Below are 18,457 nucleotides of genomic sequence, written 5' to 3'. Positions count from 1 at the left end.
AATATTTTTGGGAATTTCAGTGGTCTAGAATGCGGGTTAATGCCCCTATCAGGCTGCAAATGTTTTCGGGACATTCAGAGCTCTCTGAAACAGTTTTTGGCCTCCATCATTTGCTGGACTTTAGGGGGTCTAGGATGCCTGTAAAACCCTTTTTTGGGCCTCCAAAGTTTTCAACATTTTTGCAGGCCTAATATGCATTTTAAGGCCTTTTTTGGGCTGCTAACATATTCTGAACTTTCAGGGGTGTAGGATGCATTTTTCGTGCCCAAAATATTTTTGGGAATTTAAGTAGTCTAGAATGTAGGTTAATGCCCCTATCAGGCTGCAAATGTTTTTGGGACATTCAGAGCTCTCTGACACAGTTTTTGGCCACCATCATTTGCTGGACTTTAGGGGGTCTAGGATGCCTGTAAACCCCTTTTTTGGGGCCTCCAAAGTTTTCAACATTTTTGCAGGCCTAAAATGTATTCTAAGGCCTTTTTTGGGCTGATAACATATTCTAAACTGTCAGGGGTGTAGGATGCATTTTTCGTGCCCAAAATATTTTTGGGAATTTCAGTGGTCTAGAATGCGGGTTAATGCCCCTATCAGGCTGCAAATGTTTTTGGGACATTCAGAGCTCTCTGACACAGTTTTTGGCCTCCATCATTTGCTGGACTTTAGGGGCTCTAGGATGCCTGTAAACCCCTTTTTTGGGCCTCCAAAGTTTTTAACATGTTTGCAGGCCTAATATACATTTTAAGGCCCTTTTTGGGCTGCTAACATATTCTGAACTTATGGGGTGTAGGATGCATTTTTCGTGCCCAAAATATTTTTGGGAATTTCAGTGGTCTAGTATGCCGGTTAATGCCCCTTTCAGGTTGCAAATGTTTTTGGGACATTCAGAGCTCTCTGACACAGTTTTTGGGCCACCAAAATTTTCTGGACTTTAGGGGGTCTAGGATGCCTGTAAACCCCTTTTTTGGGCCTCCAAAGTTTTCAACATTTTTGCAGGCCTAATATGCATTCTAAGGTCTTTTTTGGGCTGATAACATACTCTGAACTTTCAGGGGTGTAGGATGCATTTTTCGTGCCCAAAATAGTTTTGGGAATTTAAGTAGTCTAGAATGTAGGTTAATGCCCCTATCAGGCTGCAAATGTTTTTGGGACATTCGGAGCTTTCTGACACAGTTTTTGGCCACCATCATTTGCTGGACTTTAGGGGGTCTAGGATGCCTGTAAACCCCTTTTTTGGGCCTCCAAAGTTTTCAACATTTTTGCAGGCCTAAGATGCATTCTAAGGCCTTTTTTGGGCTGATAACATACTCTGAACTTTCAGGGGTGTAGGATGCATTTTTCGTGCCCAAAATATTTTTGGGAATTTAAGTAGTCTAGAATGTAGGTTAATGCCCCTATCAGGCTGCAAATGTTTTTGGGACATTCAGAGCTCTCTGACACAGTTTTTGGCCACCATCATTTGCTGGACTTTAGGGGGTCTAGGATGCCTGTAAACCCCTTTTTTGGGGCCTCCAAAGTTTTCAACATTTTTGCAGGCCTAAAATGTATTCTAAGGCCTTTTTTGGGCTGATAACATATTCTAAACTGTCAGGGGTGTAGGATGCATTTTTCGTGCCCAAAATATTTTTGGGAATTTCAGTGGTCTATAATGCGGGTTAATGCCCCTTTCGGGCTGCAAATGTTTTTGGGACATTCAGAGCTCTCTGGCACAGTGTTTGGGCCACCAACATTTTCTGGACTTTAGGGGGGTCTAGGATGCCTGTAAACCCCTTTTTTGGGCCTCCAAAGTTTTCAACATTTTTGAAGGCCTAAGATGCATTCTAAGGCCTTTTTTGGGCTGATAACATATTCTAAACTGTCAGGGGTGTAGGATGCATTTTTCGTGCCCAAAATATTTTTGGGAATTTCAGTGGTGTAGGATGCGGGTTAATGCCCCTTTCGAGCTGCAAACGTCTTTGGGACATTCAGAGCTCAATGGCAGAGTTTTTGGGCCACCAACATTTTCTGGACTTTAGAGGGTCTAGGATGCCTGTAAACCCCTTTTTTGGGCCTCCAAAGTTTACAACATTTTTGCAGGCCTAAGATGCATTATAAGACCTTTTTTGGGCTGATAACATATTCTAAACTGCCAGGGGTGTAGGATGCATTTTTCGTGCCCAAAATACTTTTGGGAATTTCAGTGGTCTAGGATGCAGGTTAATGCCCCTTTCGGATGCAAATGTTTTTGCGACATTCAGAACTCTCTGGCACAGTTTTTGGGCCAACCACATTTTCTGGACTTTAGGGGGTCTACGATGCCTGTAAACCCCTTCTTTGGGCCTCCAAAGTTTTCAACATTTTTGCAGGCCTAAGATGCATTCTAAGGCCTTTTTTGGGCTGATAACATATTCTAAACTGTCAGGGGTGTTGGATGCATTTTTCGTGCCCAAAATATTTTTGGGAATTTCAGTGGTCTAGAATGCGAGTTAATGTCCCTATCAGGCTGCAAATGTTTTTGGGACATTCAGAGCTCTCTGACACAGTTTTTGGCCACCATCATTTGCTGGACTTTAGGCGGTCTAGGATGCCTGTAAACCCCTTTTTTGGGCCTCCAAAGTTTTCAACATTTTTGCAGGCCTAAGATGCATTTTAAGACCTTTTTTGGGCTGTTAACATATTCTGAACTTATGGGGTGTAGGATGCATTTTTCGTGCCCAAAATATTTTTGGGAATTTCAGTGGTCTAGAATGCGGGTTAATGCCCCTATCAGGCTGCAAATGTTTTTGGGACATTCAGAGCTCTCTGACACAGTTTTTGGCCTCCATCATTTGCTGGACTTTAGGGGGTCTAGGATGCCTGTAAACCCCTTTTTTGGGCCTCCAAAGTGTTCAACATTTTTGCAGGCCTAAGATGCATTTTAAGGTCTTTTTTGGGCTGCTAACATATTCTGAACTTTCAGTGGTGTAGGATGTATTTTTTCGTGCCCAAAATATTTTTGGGAATTTCAGTGGTCTAGAATGCGGGTTAATGCCCCTATCAGGCTGCAAATGTTTTCGGGACATTCAGAGCTCTCTGACACAGTTTTTGGCCTCCATCATTTGCTGGACTTTAGGGGGTCTAGGATGCCTGTAAAACCCTTTTTTGGGCCTCCAAAGTTTTCAACATTTTTGCAGGCCTAATATGCATTTTAAGGCCTTTTTTGGGCTGCTAACATATTCTGAACTTTCAGGGGTGTAGGATGCATTTTTCGTGCCCAAAATATTTTTGGGAATTTAAGTAGTCTAGAATGTAGGTTAATGCCCCTATCAGGCTGCAAATGTTTTTGGGACATTCAGAGCTCTCTGACACAGTTTTTGGCCACCATCATTTGCTGGACTTTAGGGGGTCTAGGATGCCTGTAAACCCCTTTTTTGGGGCCTCCAAAGTTTTCAACATTTTTGCAGGCCTAAAATGTATTCTAAGGCCTTTTTTGGGCTGATAACATATTCTAAACTGTCAGGGGTGTAGGATGCATTTTTCGTGCCCAAAATATTTTTGGGAATTTCAGTGGTGTAGGATGCGGGTTAATGCCCCTTTCGAGCTGCAAACGTCTTTGGGACATTCAGAGCTCAATGGCAGAGTTTTTGGGCCACCAACATTTTCTGGACTTTAGAGGGTCTAGGATGCCTGTAAACCCCTTTTTTGGGCCTCCAAAGTTTACAACATTTTTGCAGGCCTAAGATGCATTATAAGACCTTTTTTGGGCTGATAACATATTCTAAACTGCCAGGGGTGTAGGATGCATTTTTCGTGCCCAAAATACTTTTGGGAATTTCAGTGGTCTAGGATGCAGGTTAATGCCCCTTTCGGATGCAAATGTTTTTGCGACATTCAGAACTCTCTGGCACAGTTTTTGGGCCAACCACATTTTCTGGACTTTAGGGGGTCTACGATGCCTGTAAACCCCTTCTTTGGGCCTCCAAAGTTTTCAACATTTTTGCAGGCCTAAGATGCATTCTAAGGCCTTTTTTGGGCTGATAACATATTCTAAACTGTCAGGGGTGTTGGATGCATTTTTCGTGCCCAAAATATTTTTGGGAATTTCAGTGGTCTAGAATGCGAGTTAATGTCCCTATCAGGCTGCAAATGTTTTTGGGACATTCAGAGCTCTCTGACACAGTTTTTGGCCACCATCATTTGCTGGACTTTAGGCGGTCTAGGATGCCTGTAAACCCCTTTTTTGGGCCTCCAAAGTTTTCAACATTTTTGCAGGCCTAAGATGCATTTTAAGAGCTTTTTTGGGCTGTTAACATATTCTGAACTTATGGGGTGTAGGATGCATTTTTCGTGCCCAAAATATTTTTGGGAATTTCAGTGGTCTAGAATGCGGGTTAATGCCCCTATCAGGCTGCAAATGTTTTTGGGACATTCAGAGCTCTCTGACACAGTTTTTGGCCTCCATCATTTGCTGGACTTTAGGGGGTCTAGGATGCCTGTAAACCCCTTTTTTGGGCCTCCAAAGTGTTCAACATTTTTCCAGGCCTAAGATGCATTTTAAGGTCTTTTTTGGGCTGCTAACATATTCTGAACTTTCAGTGGTGTAGGATGTATTTTTTCGTGCCCAAAATATTTTTGGGAATTTCAGTGGTCTAGAATGCGGGTTAATGCCCCTATCAGGCTGCAAATGTTTTTGGGACATTCAGAGCTCTCTGACACAGTTTTTGGCCTCCATCATTTGCTGGACTTTAGGGGGTCAGGATGCCTGTAAAACCCTTTTTTGGGCCTCCAAAGTTTTCAACATTTTTGCAGGCCTAATATGCATTTTAAGGCCTTTTTTGGGCTGCTAACATATTCTGAACTTTCAGGGGTGTAGGATGCATTTTTCGTGCCCAAAATATTTTTGGGAATTTCAGTGGTCTAGGATGCGGGTTAATGCCCCTTTTGGGATGCAAATGTTTTTCGGACATTCATAGCTCTCTGGCACAGTTTTTGGGCCACCCACATTTTCTGTACTTTAGGGGGTCTAGGATGCCTGTAAACCCCTTTTTTGGGCCTCCAAAGTTTTCAACATTTTTGCAGGGCTAAGATGCATTTTAAGGCCTTTTTTGGGCTGCTAACTTTCAAGGGTGTAGGATGCATTTTTAGTGCCCAAAATATTTTTGGGAATTTCAGTGGTCTGGGATGCGGGTTAATGCCCCTTTCAGGTTGCAAATGTTTTTGGGACATTCAGAGCTCTCTGACACAGTTTTTGGGCCACCAACATTTTCTGGACTTTAGGGGGTCTAGGATGCGTGTAAACCCCTTCTTTGGGCATGCAAAGTTTTCAACATGTTTGCAGGGTTACGATGCATTTTAAAGTCTTTTTTGGGCTGATAACATATTCTAAACTGTCAGGGGTGTAGGATGCATTTTTCGTGCCCAAAATATTTTTGGGAATTTCAGTGGTCTAAGATGCGGGTTAATGCCCCTATCAGGCTGCAAATGTTTTTGGGACATTCAGAGCTCTCTGACACAGTTTTTGGGCCACCAACATTTTCTGGACTTTAGGGGGTCTAGGATGCCTGTAAACCCCTTTTTTGGCCATCCAAAGTTTTCAACATTTTTGCAGGCCTAAGATGCATTCTAAGGCCTTTTTTGGGCTGATAACATACTCTGAACTTTCAGGGGTGTAGGATGCATTATTCGTGCCCAAAATATTTTTGGGAATTTCAGTGGTCTAGAATGCAGGTTAATGCCGCTATCAGGATGCAAATGTTTTTGGGACATTCAGAGCTCTCTGACACAGTTTTTGGCCACAAACATTTGCTGGACTTTAGGGGGTCTAGGATGACTGCAAACCCCTTTTTTGGGCCTCCAAAGTTTTCAACATTTTTGCAGGCCTAAGATGCATTTTAAGGCCTTTTTTTGGGATGCCAAAATATTCTGAACTGTCAGGGGTGTAGGATGCATTTTTCGTGCCCAAAATATTTTTGGGAATTTCAGTGGTCTAGAATGCGGGTTAATGCCCCTTTCAGGCTGCAAATGTTTTTGGGACATTCAGAGCTCTGTGGCTCAGTTTTTGGGCCACCAACATTTTCTGGACTTTAGGGGTCTAGGATGCCTGTCAACCCCTTTTTTGGGCCTCTAAAGTTTTCAATATTTTTGCTGGTCTAAGATGCATTTTAAAGCCTTTTTCGGGCTGCTAACACATTCTGAACTTTCATGGGTGTAGGATGCATTTTTAGTGCCCAAAATATTTTTGGGAATTTCAGTGGTCTGGGATGCGGGTTAATGCCCCTTTCAGGTTGCAAATGTTTTTGGGACATTCAGAGCTCTCTGACACAGTTTTTGGGCCACTAACATTTTCTGGACTTTAGGGGGTCTAGGATGCCTGTAAACCCCTTCTTTGGGCATCCAAAGTTTTCAACATGTTTGCAGGGTTAAAATGCATTTTAAAGTCTTTTTTGGGCTGATAACATATTCTAAACTGTCAGGGGTGTAGGATGCATTTTTCGTGCCCAAAATATTTTTGGGAATTTCAGTGGTCTAAGAAGGGGGTTAATGCCCCTTTCGGGCTGCAGATGTTTTTCGGCCATTCAGAGCTCTCTGGCACAGTTTTTGGCCACCAACATTTGCTGGACTTTAGGGGGTCTGGGATGCCTGTAAACCCCTTATTTGGGCCTCCAAAGTTTTTAACATTTTTGCAGGCCTACGATGCATTTTAAGGTCTTTTTTGGGCTGATAACATATTCTAAACTTTCAGTGGTGTAGGATGTATTTTTTCGTGCCCAAAATATTGTTGGGAATTTCAGTGGTCTAGAATGCGGGTTAATGCCCCTATCAGGCTGCAAATGTTTTTGGGACATTCAGAGCTCTCTGACACAGTTTTTGGCCTCCATCATTTGCTGGACTTTAGGGGCTCTAGGATGCCTGTAAACCCCTTTTTTGGGCCTCCAAAGTTTTTAACATTTTTGCAGGCCTAATATGCATTTTAAGGCCCTTTTTGGGCTGCTAACATATTCTGAACTTATGGGGTGTAGGATGCATTTTTCGTGCCCAAAATATTTTTGGGAATTTCAGTGGTCTAGTATGCGGGTTAATGCCCCTTTCAGGTTGCAAATGTTTTTGGGACATTCAGAGCTCTCTGACACAGTTTTTGGGCCACCAAAATTTTCTGGACTTTAGGGGGTCTAGGATGCCTGTAAACCCCTTTTTTGGGCCTCCAAAGTTTTCAACATGTTTGCAGGCCTAATATGCATTCTAAGGTCTTTTTTGGGCTGATAACATATTCTGAACTTTCAGTGGTGTAGGATGTATTTTTTCGTGCCCAAAATATTTTTGGGAATTTCAGTGGTCTAGAATGCGGGTTAATGCCCCTATCAGGCTGCAAATGTTTTTGGGACATTCAGAGCTCTCTGACACAGTTTTTGGCCTCCATCATTTGCTGGACTTTAGGGGGTCTAGGATGCCTGTAAAACCCTTTTTTGGGCCTCCAAAGTTTTCAAAATTTTTGCAGGCCTAATATGCATTCTAAGGTCTTTTTTGGGCTGATAACATACTCTGAACTTTCAGGGGTGTAGGATGCATTTTTCGTGCCCAAAATAGTTTTGGGAATTTAAGTAGTCTAGAATGTAGGTTAATGCCCCTATCAGGCTGCAAATGTTTTTGGGACATTCGGAGCTCTCTGACACAGTTTTTGGCCACCATCATTTGCTGGACTTTAGGGGGTCTAGGATGCCTGTAAACCCCTTTTTTGGGCCTCCAAAGTTTTCAACATTTTTGCAGGCCTAAAATGCATTCTAAGGCCTTTTTTGGGCTGATAACATACTCTGAACTTTCAGGGGTGTAGGATGCATTTTTCGTGCCCAAAATATTTTTGGGAATTTAAGTAGTCTAGAATGTAGGTTAATGCCCCTATCAGGCTGCAAATGTTTTTGGGACATTCAGAGCTCTCTGACACAGTTTTTGGCCACCATCATTTGCTGGACTTTAGGGGGTCTAGGATGCCTGTAAACCCCTTTTCTGGGGCCTCCAAAGTTTTCAACATTTTTGCAGGCCTAAAATGTATTCTAAGGCCTTTTTTGGGCTGATAACATATTCTAAACTGTCAGGGGTGTAGGATGCATTTTTCGTGCCCAAAATATTTTTGGGAATTTCAGTGGTCTAGAATGTGGGTTAATGCCCCTTTCGGGCTGCAAATGTTTTTGGGACATTCAGAGCTCTCTGGCACAGTGTTTGGGCCACCAACATTTTCTGGACTTTAGGGGGGTCTAGGATGCCTGTAAACCCCTTTTTTGGGCCTCCAAAGTTTTCAACATTTTTGAAGGCCTAAGATGCATTCTAAGGCCTTTTTTGGGCTGATAACATATTCTAAACTGTCAGGGGTGTAGGATGCATTTTTCGTGCCCAAAATATTTTTGGGAATTTCAGTGGTGTAGGATGCGGGTTAATGCCCCTTTCGAGCTGCAAACGTCTTTGGGACATTCAGAGCTCAATGGCAGAGTTTTTGGGCCAACCACATTTTCTGGACTTTAGGGGGTCTACGATGCCTGTAAACCCCTTCTTTGGGCCTCCAACGTTTTCAACATTTTTGCAGGCCTAAGATGCATTCTAAGGCCTTTTTTGGGCTGATAACATATTCTAAACTGTCAGGGGTGTTGGATGCATTTTTCGTGCCCAAAATATTTTTGGGAATTTCAGTGGTCTAGAATGCGAGTTAACGTCCCTATCAGGCTGCAAATGTTTTTGGGACATTCAGAGCTCTCTGTCACAGTTTTTGGCCACCATCATTTGCTGGACTTTAGGCGGTCTAGGATGCCTGTAAACCCCTTTTTTGGGCCTCCAAAGTTTTCAACATTTTTGCAGGCCTAAGATGCATTTTAAGAGCTTTTTTGGGCTGTTAACATATTCTGAACTTATGGGGTGTAGGATGCATTTTTCGTGCCCAAAATATTTTTGGGAATTTCAGTGGTCTAGAATGCGGGTTAATGCCCCTATCAGGCTGCAAATGTTTTTGGGACATTCAGAGCTCTCTGACACAGTTTTTGGCCTCCATCATTTGCTGGACTTTAGGGGGTCTAGGATGCCTGTAAACCCCTTTTTTGGGCCTCCAAAGTGTTCAACATTTTTGCAGGCCTAAGATGCATTTTAAGGTCTTTTTTGGGCTGCTAACATATTCTGAACTTTCAGTGGTGTAGGATGTATTTTTTCGTGCCCAAAATATTTTTGGGAATTTCAGTGGTCTAGAATGCGGGTTAATGCCCCTATCAGGCTGCAAATGTTTTTGGGACATTCAGAGCTCTCTGACACAGTTTTTGGCCTCCATCATTTGCTGGACTTTAGGGGGTCTAGGATGCCTGTAAAACCCTTTTTTGGGCCTCAAAAGTTTTCAACATTTTTGCAGGCCTAATATGCATTTTAAGGCCTTTTTTGGGCTGCTAACATATTCTGAACTTTCAGGGGTGTAGGATGCATTTTTCGTGCCCAAAATATTTTTGGGAATTTCAGTGGTCTAGGATGCGGGTTAATGCCCCTTTTGGGATGCAAATGTTTTTCGGACATTCATAGCTCTCTGGCACAGTTTTTGGGCCACCCACATTTTCTGTACTTTAGGGGGTCTAGGATGCCTGTAAACCCCTTTTTTGGGCCTCCAAAGTTTTCAACATTTTTGCAGGGCTAAGATGCATTTTAAGGCCTTTTTTGGGCTGCTAACTTTCAAGGGTGTAGGATGCATTTTTAGTGCCCAAAATATTTTTGGGAATTTCAGTGGTCTAAGATGCGGGTTAATGCCCCTATCAGGCTGCAAATGTTTTTGGGACATTCAGAGCTCTCTGACACAGTTTTTGGGCCACCAACATTTTCTGGACTTTAGGGGGTCTAGGATGCCTGTAAACCCCTTTTTTGGCCATCCAAAGTTTTCAACATTTTTGCAGGCCTAAGATGCATTCTAAGGCCTTTTTTGGGCTGATAACATACTCTGAACTTTCAGGGGTGTAGGATGCATTATTCGTGCCCAAAATATTTTTGGGAATTTCAGTGGTCTAGAATGCAGGTTAATGCCGCTATCAGGATGCAAATGTTTTTGGGACATTCAGAGCTCTCTGACACAGTTTTTGGCCACAAACATTTGCTGGACTTTAGGGGGTCTAGGATGACTGCAAACCCCTTTTTTGGGCCTCCAAAGTTTTCAACATTTTTGCAGGCCTAAGATGCATTTTAAGGCCTTTTTTTGGGATGCCAAAATATTCTGAACTTTCAGGGGTGTAGGATGCATTTTTCGTGCCCAAAATACTTTTGGGAATTTCAGTGGTCTAGGATGCGGGTTAATGCCCCTTTCGGGATGCAAATGTTTTTCGGACATTCATAGCTCTCTGGCACAGTTTTTGGGCCACCCACATTTTCTGTACTTTAGGGGGTCTAGGATGCCTGTAAACCCATTTTTTGGGCCTCCAAAGTTTTCAACATTTTTGCAGGCCTAAGATGCATTCTAAGGCCTTTTTTGGGCTGATAACATATTCTAAACTGTCAGGGGTGTAGGATGCATTTTTCGTGCCCAAAATATTTTTGGGAATTTCAGTGGTCTAGAATGCGGGTTAATGCCCCTTTCAGGCTGCAAATGTTTTTGGGACATTCAGAGCTCTGTGGCTCAGTTTTTGGGCCACCAACATTTTCTGGACTTTAGGGGTCTAGGATGCCTGTCAACCCCTTTTTTGGGCCTCTAAAGTTTTCAATATTTTTGCTGGTCTAAGATGCATTTTAAAGCCTTTTTCGGGCTGCTAACACATTCTGAACTTTCATGGGTGTAGGATGCATTTTTAGTGCCCAAAATATTTTTGGGAATTTCAGTGGTCTGGGATGCGGGTTAATGCCCCTTTCAGGTTGCAAATGTTTTTGGGACATTCAGAGCTCTCTGACACAGTTTTTGGGCCACTAACATTTTCTGGACTTTAGGGGGTCTAGGATGCCTGTAAACCCCTTCTTTGGGCATCCAAAGTTTTCAACATGTTTGCAGGGTTAAGATGCATTTTAAAGTCTTTTTTGGGCTGATAACATATTCTAAACTGTCAGGGGTGTAGGATGCATTTTTCGTGCCCAAAATATTTTTGGGAATGTCAGTGGTCTAAGAAGGGGGTTAATGCCCCTTTCGGGCTGCAGATGTTTTTCGGCCATTCAGAGCTCTCTGGCACAGTTTTTGGCCACCAACATTTGCTGGACTTTAGGGGGTCTGGGATGCCTGTAAACCCCTTATTTGGGCCTCCAAAGTTTTTAACATTTTTGCAGGCCTACGATGCATTTTAAGGTCTTTTTTGGGCTGATAACATATTCTAAACTTTCAGTGGTGTAGGATGTATTTTTTCGTGCCCAAAATATTGTTGGGAATTTCAGTGGTCTAGAATGCGGGTTAATGCCCCTATCAGGCTGCAAATGTTTTTGGGACATTCAGAGCTCTCTGACACAGTTTTTGGCCTCCATAATTTGCTGGACTTTAGGGGCTCTAGGATGCCTGTAAACCCCTTTTTTGGGCCTCCAAAGTTTTTAACATTTTTGCAGGCCTAATATGCATTTTAAGGCCCTTTTTGGGCTGCTAACATATTCTGAACTTATGGGGTGTAGGATGCATTTTTCGTGCCCAAAATATTTTTGGGAATTTCAGTGGTCTAGTATGCGGGTTAATGCCCCTTTCAGGTTGCAAATGTTTTTGGGACATTCAGAGCTCTCTGACACAGTTTTTGGGCCACCAAAATTTTCTGGACTTTAGGGGGTCTAGGATGCCTGTAAACCCCTTTTTTGGGCCTCCAAAGTTTTCAACATTTTTGCAGGCCTAATATGCATTCTAAGGTCTTTTTTGGGCTGATAACATATTCTGAACTTTCAGTGGTGTAGGATGTATTTTTTCGTGCCCAAAATATTTTTGGGAATTTCAGTGGTCTAGAATGCGGGTTAATGCCCCTATCAGGCTGCAAATGTTTTTGGGACATTCAGAGCTCTCTGACACAGTTTTTGGCCTCCATCATTTGCTGGACTTTAGGGGGTCTAGGATGCCTGTAAAACCCTTTTTTGGGCCTCCAAAGTTTTCAACATTTTTGCAGGCCTAATATGCATTCTAAGGTCTTTTTTGGGCTGATAACATACTCTGAACTTTCAGGGGTGTAGGATGCATTTTTCGTGCCCAAAATAGTTTTGGGAATTTAAGTAGTCTAGAATGTAGGTTAATGCCCCTATCAGGCTGCAAATGTTTTTGGGACATTCGGAGCTCTCTGACACAGTTTTTGGCCACCATCATTTGCTGGACTTTAGGGGGTCTAGGATGCCTGTAAACCCCTTTTTTGGGCCTCCAAAGTTTTCAACATTTTTGCAGGCCTAAGATGCATTCTAAGGCCTTTTTTGGGCTGATAACATACTCTGAACTTTCAGGGGTGTAGGATGCATTTTTCGTGCCCAAAATATTTTTGGGAATTTAAGTAGTCTAGAATGTAGGTTAATGCCCCTATCAGGCTGCAAATGTTTTTGGGACATTCAGAGCTCTCTGACACAGTTTTTGGCCACCATCATTTGCTGGACTTTAGGGGGTCTAGGATGCCTGTAAACCCCTTTTTTGGGGCCTCCAAAGTTTTCAACATTTTTGCAGGCCTAAAATGTATTCTAAGGCCTTTTTTGGGCTGATAACATATTCTAAACTGTCAGGGGTGTAGGATGCATTTTTCGTGCCCAAAATATTTTTGGGAATTTCAGTGGTCTAGAATGCGGGTTAATGCCCCTTTCGGGCTGCAAATGTTTTTGGGACATTCAGAGCTCTCTGGCACAGTGTTTGGGCCACCAACATTTTCTGCACTTTAGGGGGGTCTAGGATGCCTGTAAACCCCTTTTTTGGGCCTCCAAAGTTTTCAACATTTTTGAAGGCCTAAGATGCATTCTAAGGCCTTTTTTGGGCTGATAACATATTCTAAACTGTCAGGGGTGTAGGATGCATTTTTCGTGCCCAAAATATTTTTGGGAATTTGAGTGATGTAGGATGCGGGTTAATGCCCCTTTCGAGCTGCAAACGTCTTTGGGACATTCAGAGCTCAATGGCAGAGTTTTTGGGCCAACCACATTTTCTGGACTTTAGGGGGTCTACGATGCCTGTAAACCCCTTCTTTGGGACTCCAACGTTTTCAACATTTTTGCAGGCCTAAGATGCATTCTAAGGCCTTTTTTGGGCTGATAACATATTCTAAACTGTCAGGGGTGTTGGATGCATTTTTCGTGCCCAAAATATTTTTGGGAATTTCAGTGGTCTAGAATGCGAGTTAACGTCCCTATCAGGCTGCAAATGTTTTTGGGACATTCAGAGCTCTCTGACACAGTTTTTGGCCACCATCATTTGCTGGACTTTAGGCGGTCTAGGATGCCTGTAAACCCCTTTTTTGGGCCTCCAAAGTTTTCAACATTTTTGCAGGCCTAAGATGCATTTTAAGAGCTTTTTTGGGCTGTTAACATATTCTGAACTTATGGGGTGTAGGATGCATTTTTCGTGCCCAAAATATTTTTGGGAATTTCAGTGGTCTAGAATGCGGGTTAATGCCCCTATCAGGCTGCAAATGTTTTTGGGACATTCAGAGCTCTCTGACACAGTTTTTGGCCTCCATCATTTGCTGGACTTTAGGGGGTCTAGGATGCCTGTAAACCCCTTTTTTGGGCCTCCAAAGTGTTCAACATTTTTGCAGGCCTAAGATGCATTTTAAGGTCTTTTTTGGGCTGCTAACATATTCTGAACTTTCAGTGGTGTAGGATGTATTTTTTCGTGCCCAAAATATTTTTGGGAATTTCAGTGGTCTAGAATGCGGGTTAATGCCCCTATCAGGCTGCAAATGTTTTTGGGACATTCAGAGCTCTCTGACACAGTTTTTGGCCTCCATCATTTGCTGGACTTTAGGGGGTCTAGGATGCCTGTAAAACCCTTTTTTGGGCCTCCAAAGTTTTCAACATTTTTGCAGGCCTAATATGCATTTTAAGGCCTTTTTTGGGCTGCTAACATATTCTGAACTTTCAGGGGTGTAGGATGCATTTTTCGTGCCCAAAATATTTTTGGGAATTTCAGTGGTCTAGGATGCGGGTTAATGCCCCTTTTGGGATGCAAATGTTTTTCGGACATTCATAGCTCTCTGGCACAGTTTTTGGGCCACCCACATTTTCTGTACTTTAGGGGGTCTAGGATGCCTGTAAACCCCTTTTTTGGGCCCCCAAAGTTTTCAACATTTTTGCAGGGCTAAGATGCATTTTAAGGCCTTTTTTGGGCTGCTAACTTTCAAGGGTGTAGGATGCATTTTTAGTGCCCAAAATATTTTTGGGAATTTCAGTGGTCTGGGATGCGGGTTAATGCCCCTTTCAGGTTGCAAATGTTTTTGGGACATTCAGAGCTCTCTGACACAGTTTTTGGGCCACCAACATTTTCTGGACTTTAGGGGGTCTAGGATGCGTGTAAACCCCTTCTTTGGGCATGCAAAGTTTTCAACATGTTTGCAGGGTTACGATGCATTTTAAAGTCTTTTTTGGGCTGATAACATATTCTAAACTGTCAGGGGTGTAGGATGCATTTTTCGTGCCCAAAATATTTTTGGGAATTTCAGTGGTCTAAGATGCGGGTTAATGCCCCTATCAGGCTGCGAATGTTTTTGGGACATTCAGAGCTCTCTGACACAGTTTTTGGCCTCCATCATTTGCTGGACTTTAGGGGGTCTAGGATGCCTGTAAAACCTTTTTTGGGCCTCCAAAGTTTTCAACATTTTTGCAGGGCTAAGATGCATTTTAAGGCCTTTTTTGGGCTGATAACATATTCTAAACTGTCAGGGGTATAGGATGTATTTTTTCGTGCCCAAAATATTTTTGGGAATTTCAGTGGTCTAGAATGCGGGTTAATGCCCCTTTCGGGCTGAAGATGTTTTTCGGACATTGAGAGCTCTCTGGCACAGTTTTTGGCCACCAACATTTGCTGGACTTTAGGGGGTCTAGGATGGCTGTAAACCCCTTATTTGGGCCTCAAAAGTTTTTAACATTTTTGCAGGCCTAAGATGCATTTTAAGGTCTTTTTTGGGCTGCTAACATATTCTGAACTTTCAGTGGTGTAGGATGTAGTTTTTCGTGCCCAAAATATTTTTGGGAATTTCAGTGGTCTAGAATGCGGGTTAATGCCGCTATCAGGCTGCAAATGTTTTTGGGACATTCAGAGCTCTCTGACACAGTTTTTGGCCACAAACATTTGCTGGACTTTAGGGGGTCTAGGATGCCTGTAAACCCCTTTTTTGGGCCTCCAAAGTTTTCAACATTTTTGCAGGCCTAATATGCATTTTAAGGCCTTTTTTGGGCTGCTAACATATTCTGAACTTATGGGGTGTAGGATGCATTTTTCGTGCCCAAAATATTTTTGGGAATTTCAGTGGTCTATTATGCAGGTTAATGCCCCTTTCAGGTTGCAATTGTTTTTGGGACATTCAGAGCTCTCTGACACAGTGTCATGATCTCTGCTTCCAAAAGGTCAGGGTTTTCCCAACTCCCTTGGAAGCAGATCCATAACCCAGGTTCCGAGTGCCAACCAGTCCCAATTGGGACCTTTTGGACCCAGTCCTGGCGCCAGTGGCACCAGGCTCATAAATATGCCCAGTCCCAGCGCTGGAAGCGCCGGGCTCATAATGCTTGGGTGGACTTACCTTCAGCAGACCATGCTGCTTACTTGCCTGCCAGTTGAGCCTCTGATCCTCTTCTGTTTGGAACTACTTTTCCTGTTGGGTGGGGCTGGAGCCACTCCCTAGATTCAGAACACTGGAACTCTTCTGGAAGGCAGGAACTCTTTTCTTACCAGGAACTCTTTTCTTACTTAGGCGTGGCTGTGGAAGGAGACACCTAAGCACTACAGGAGGCTATTTAAACCACACCCGGTGGATGAATCTTGCTTTGCGTTATTCTGCAACCTCTGCAGCAGAACGCTCATCGTGTCTTCTGCATCCGGTCCAGGGCCTAAGGAAAAAGGCTTACCATCCTGAATCCAGTCTTCAGCAACACCTATAAAGACAAGAAAGAACAGGTTAGCATTCCGGCATCTGAAAGGCAAAGGCTTACCATCCTGAATCCAGTCTTCAGCAACACCTATAAAGACAAGAAAGAACAGGTTAGCATTCCGGCATCTGAAAGGCAAAGGCTTACCTACTCTTCGTGCGCTCCGGAGGTCTTCACACTGCATTCCGGCATCTGAAAGACAAAACAAGGTGCGTTTAAAGACATTGGGGAACTTTAATACTCACGTGCTATTACTCCTTTCCACATCTAATCCAGTGGGTATTCCGGCACCCTGCAGCCGCTCCGAACTCGTACCTGCAAAATAAAAAGACAGTTAGAGCGCATAGTGAAGCAGGCAACAAGCGCTTACTTACGTGCTTCCAGGCGCTTCTATTCATCACACGGGCTCCATCTTCAACTCACTTCAGCCCGTCATCCGCCATCGCCGGAACCCTGCAAAACAAGAGACATCATTACTAAAGACTTTAAAGACATTTGAATGACTCGAAACTTACCGTTCGTGCAGTAAACGACGGACAGCAGTCCTCTGAAGTCAAGAGGCCTGCGCTACCTATCCAGTGAAGAAACTGGTTACAGCACCCTGCCCCGAGGCAGATGGAGAGCTCGGCATTCACTTACCTAAGGTGAGAGCGTTAACCTTTGGGGGTCTACAGGAGAGGAGAAGAGGAAAGAGATAGGGACACCCCAATAACCCCAGTTCATTGACCCCATATTTTCTATCTGCAGACATCTTACTCTACACGTCAGGCATACAGTGCACAGAGGTCCAGCCCAAAGAGCCAACCAGGTGCTACACATCACCTTTGAAGATACGGTAGTCGCCCAGTCAAGACCGGCGCCTCTGCGAGAATCAGGTGAGCGTTACAGAACGCAAAGCCTACCGCAAAACTCTCGCCCAGGCGCTATGGAAACCTCGGATACTGACCCCCTAGCCCGGTTACTTGGGGAACTAAGGGCAGAAGTGCATGCAGCTCGTCAGGAAACGAATGCTCTAAGAAGGGAACTAATTATTTCCAAGGAGAGAACAGACAATCTTGCTAGACAAGTGCTACAGTCACAAGCCGGACAGACCCCGTTACCCGCATCAGGGGCAAATCTTCCTTCAACATCCTCTATGAATCCAGTGCAGATCAACCTACCTGGGAATGTACCACTGGCTCCGCCCGAACGATTTTCTGGTGACCCAAAGAGGTTTGCAGTATTTATCAATCAGTGCCGGTTGCACTTCTTATGCCGGCCAGCAGCCTTTCCAACTGATCAAGCAAAAGTAGCTTTTGTACTTTCGTACCTTAGTGGCAATGCGGCAGACTGGTCGATCCCTCTAGTTAATCAAGATAATCCGGTTCTCCATGATTTTCAAGCCTTTCAGCTTAGTATGGAAAAACTGTTCGCAAGACATTCACAGGGGCAGGCCTTGGACAATGAGCTTCTTTCGTTGCGACAGGGTAATCAAGACCTTTTGGCTTATATTGCATCTTTCAATAGACTAATAGTGGAAACTCAATGGCCTGAGGACAAAAGGATTACGCTGTTTTATAGAGGTCTACGTGGAGAGCTCAAAGACGTTTTAGCCCAAGTAGTGAATCCCCCACAAGACTGTTCGGATTATGTAGACTTGGTCGTTCAAATAGATCACAGGCTGCAGAACAGGAAGGCCGATCGTTCCAAGTTTGATGCTCGAGTATTTTCCAAACCGCCAACTCCTTCCAAAGGAGTAGACTCCGGGGAACCCATGCAAATAGGGGGTCTGAAAGGTCCTCTAACACAAAGGGAGCGGGAAAGGAGGAAACAGTTGCAATTATGCCTATATTGCGGAAACTCAGGGCACTTTCTTCGAGACTGTCCGGTGAAACCTGCCAAGAAGGCAGTAGGAGCTGCAGTTACCAAAGTTACAAACTCTGAGCAGGGAAACGACCTCGCCCGACAAGAATAGAGGTCCTCTTGCCGAGCGTGAAAACCAGTTCCGTGACCTCGCATTTCGTGATACCTATGGTCCTCATTAGCCCTGATAATCCGGATCGATTACATGCAATTGAAGCTTACGTCGACAGCGGTGCCATCGGCAATTATGTGGATCATGAAATGGTTTTGAGGATGAATCTAACTCTTTGTCCCAAGGCTGTAAAGGACGTCATTACTACGGTGGATGGTACGGAGATAGCCTCCGGGCCAGTAACGCATACCACTCAAGAGGTGACGCTAGTAAGTCAAGATGGACACCATGAGAAGATAGTGTTCGATGTGATCAAGGCCCCTCAGTTTCAGATTATTCTAGGAATACCTTGGTTAGAGAAACACAATCCTCTGATCGATTGGCGAGCAAGAACGGTCCAGTTTCCAGAATGTGTCTCTACTTGTCACCCTCCACCTGGTGTTGCACTGGCCGCAATTTCTTCAGAGACTCCCCAGTTACCTCCCGAATACCTAGAATACCAAGATGTTTTCCGGAAGGATCAGGCTAACTCTCTAC

This window comes from Ambystoma mexicanum, chromosome 14 (genome assembly GCF_040938575.1).
Source record: "Ambystoma mexicanum isolate Mex_15411 chromosome 14, UKY_AmexF1_1, whole genome shotgun sequence".
NCBI lineage: Eukaryota > Metazoa > Chordata > Amphibia > Caudata > Ambystomatidae > Ambystoma > Ambystoma mexicanum.
This window is presented reverse-complemented; position numbering follows the sequence as displayed.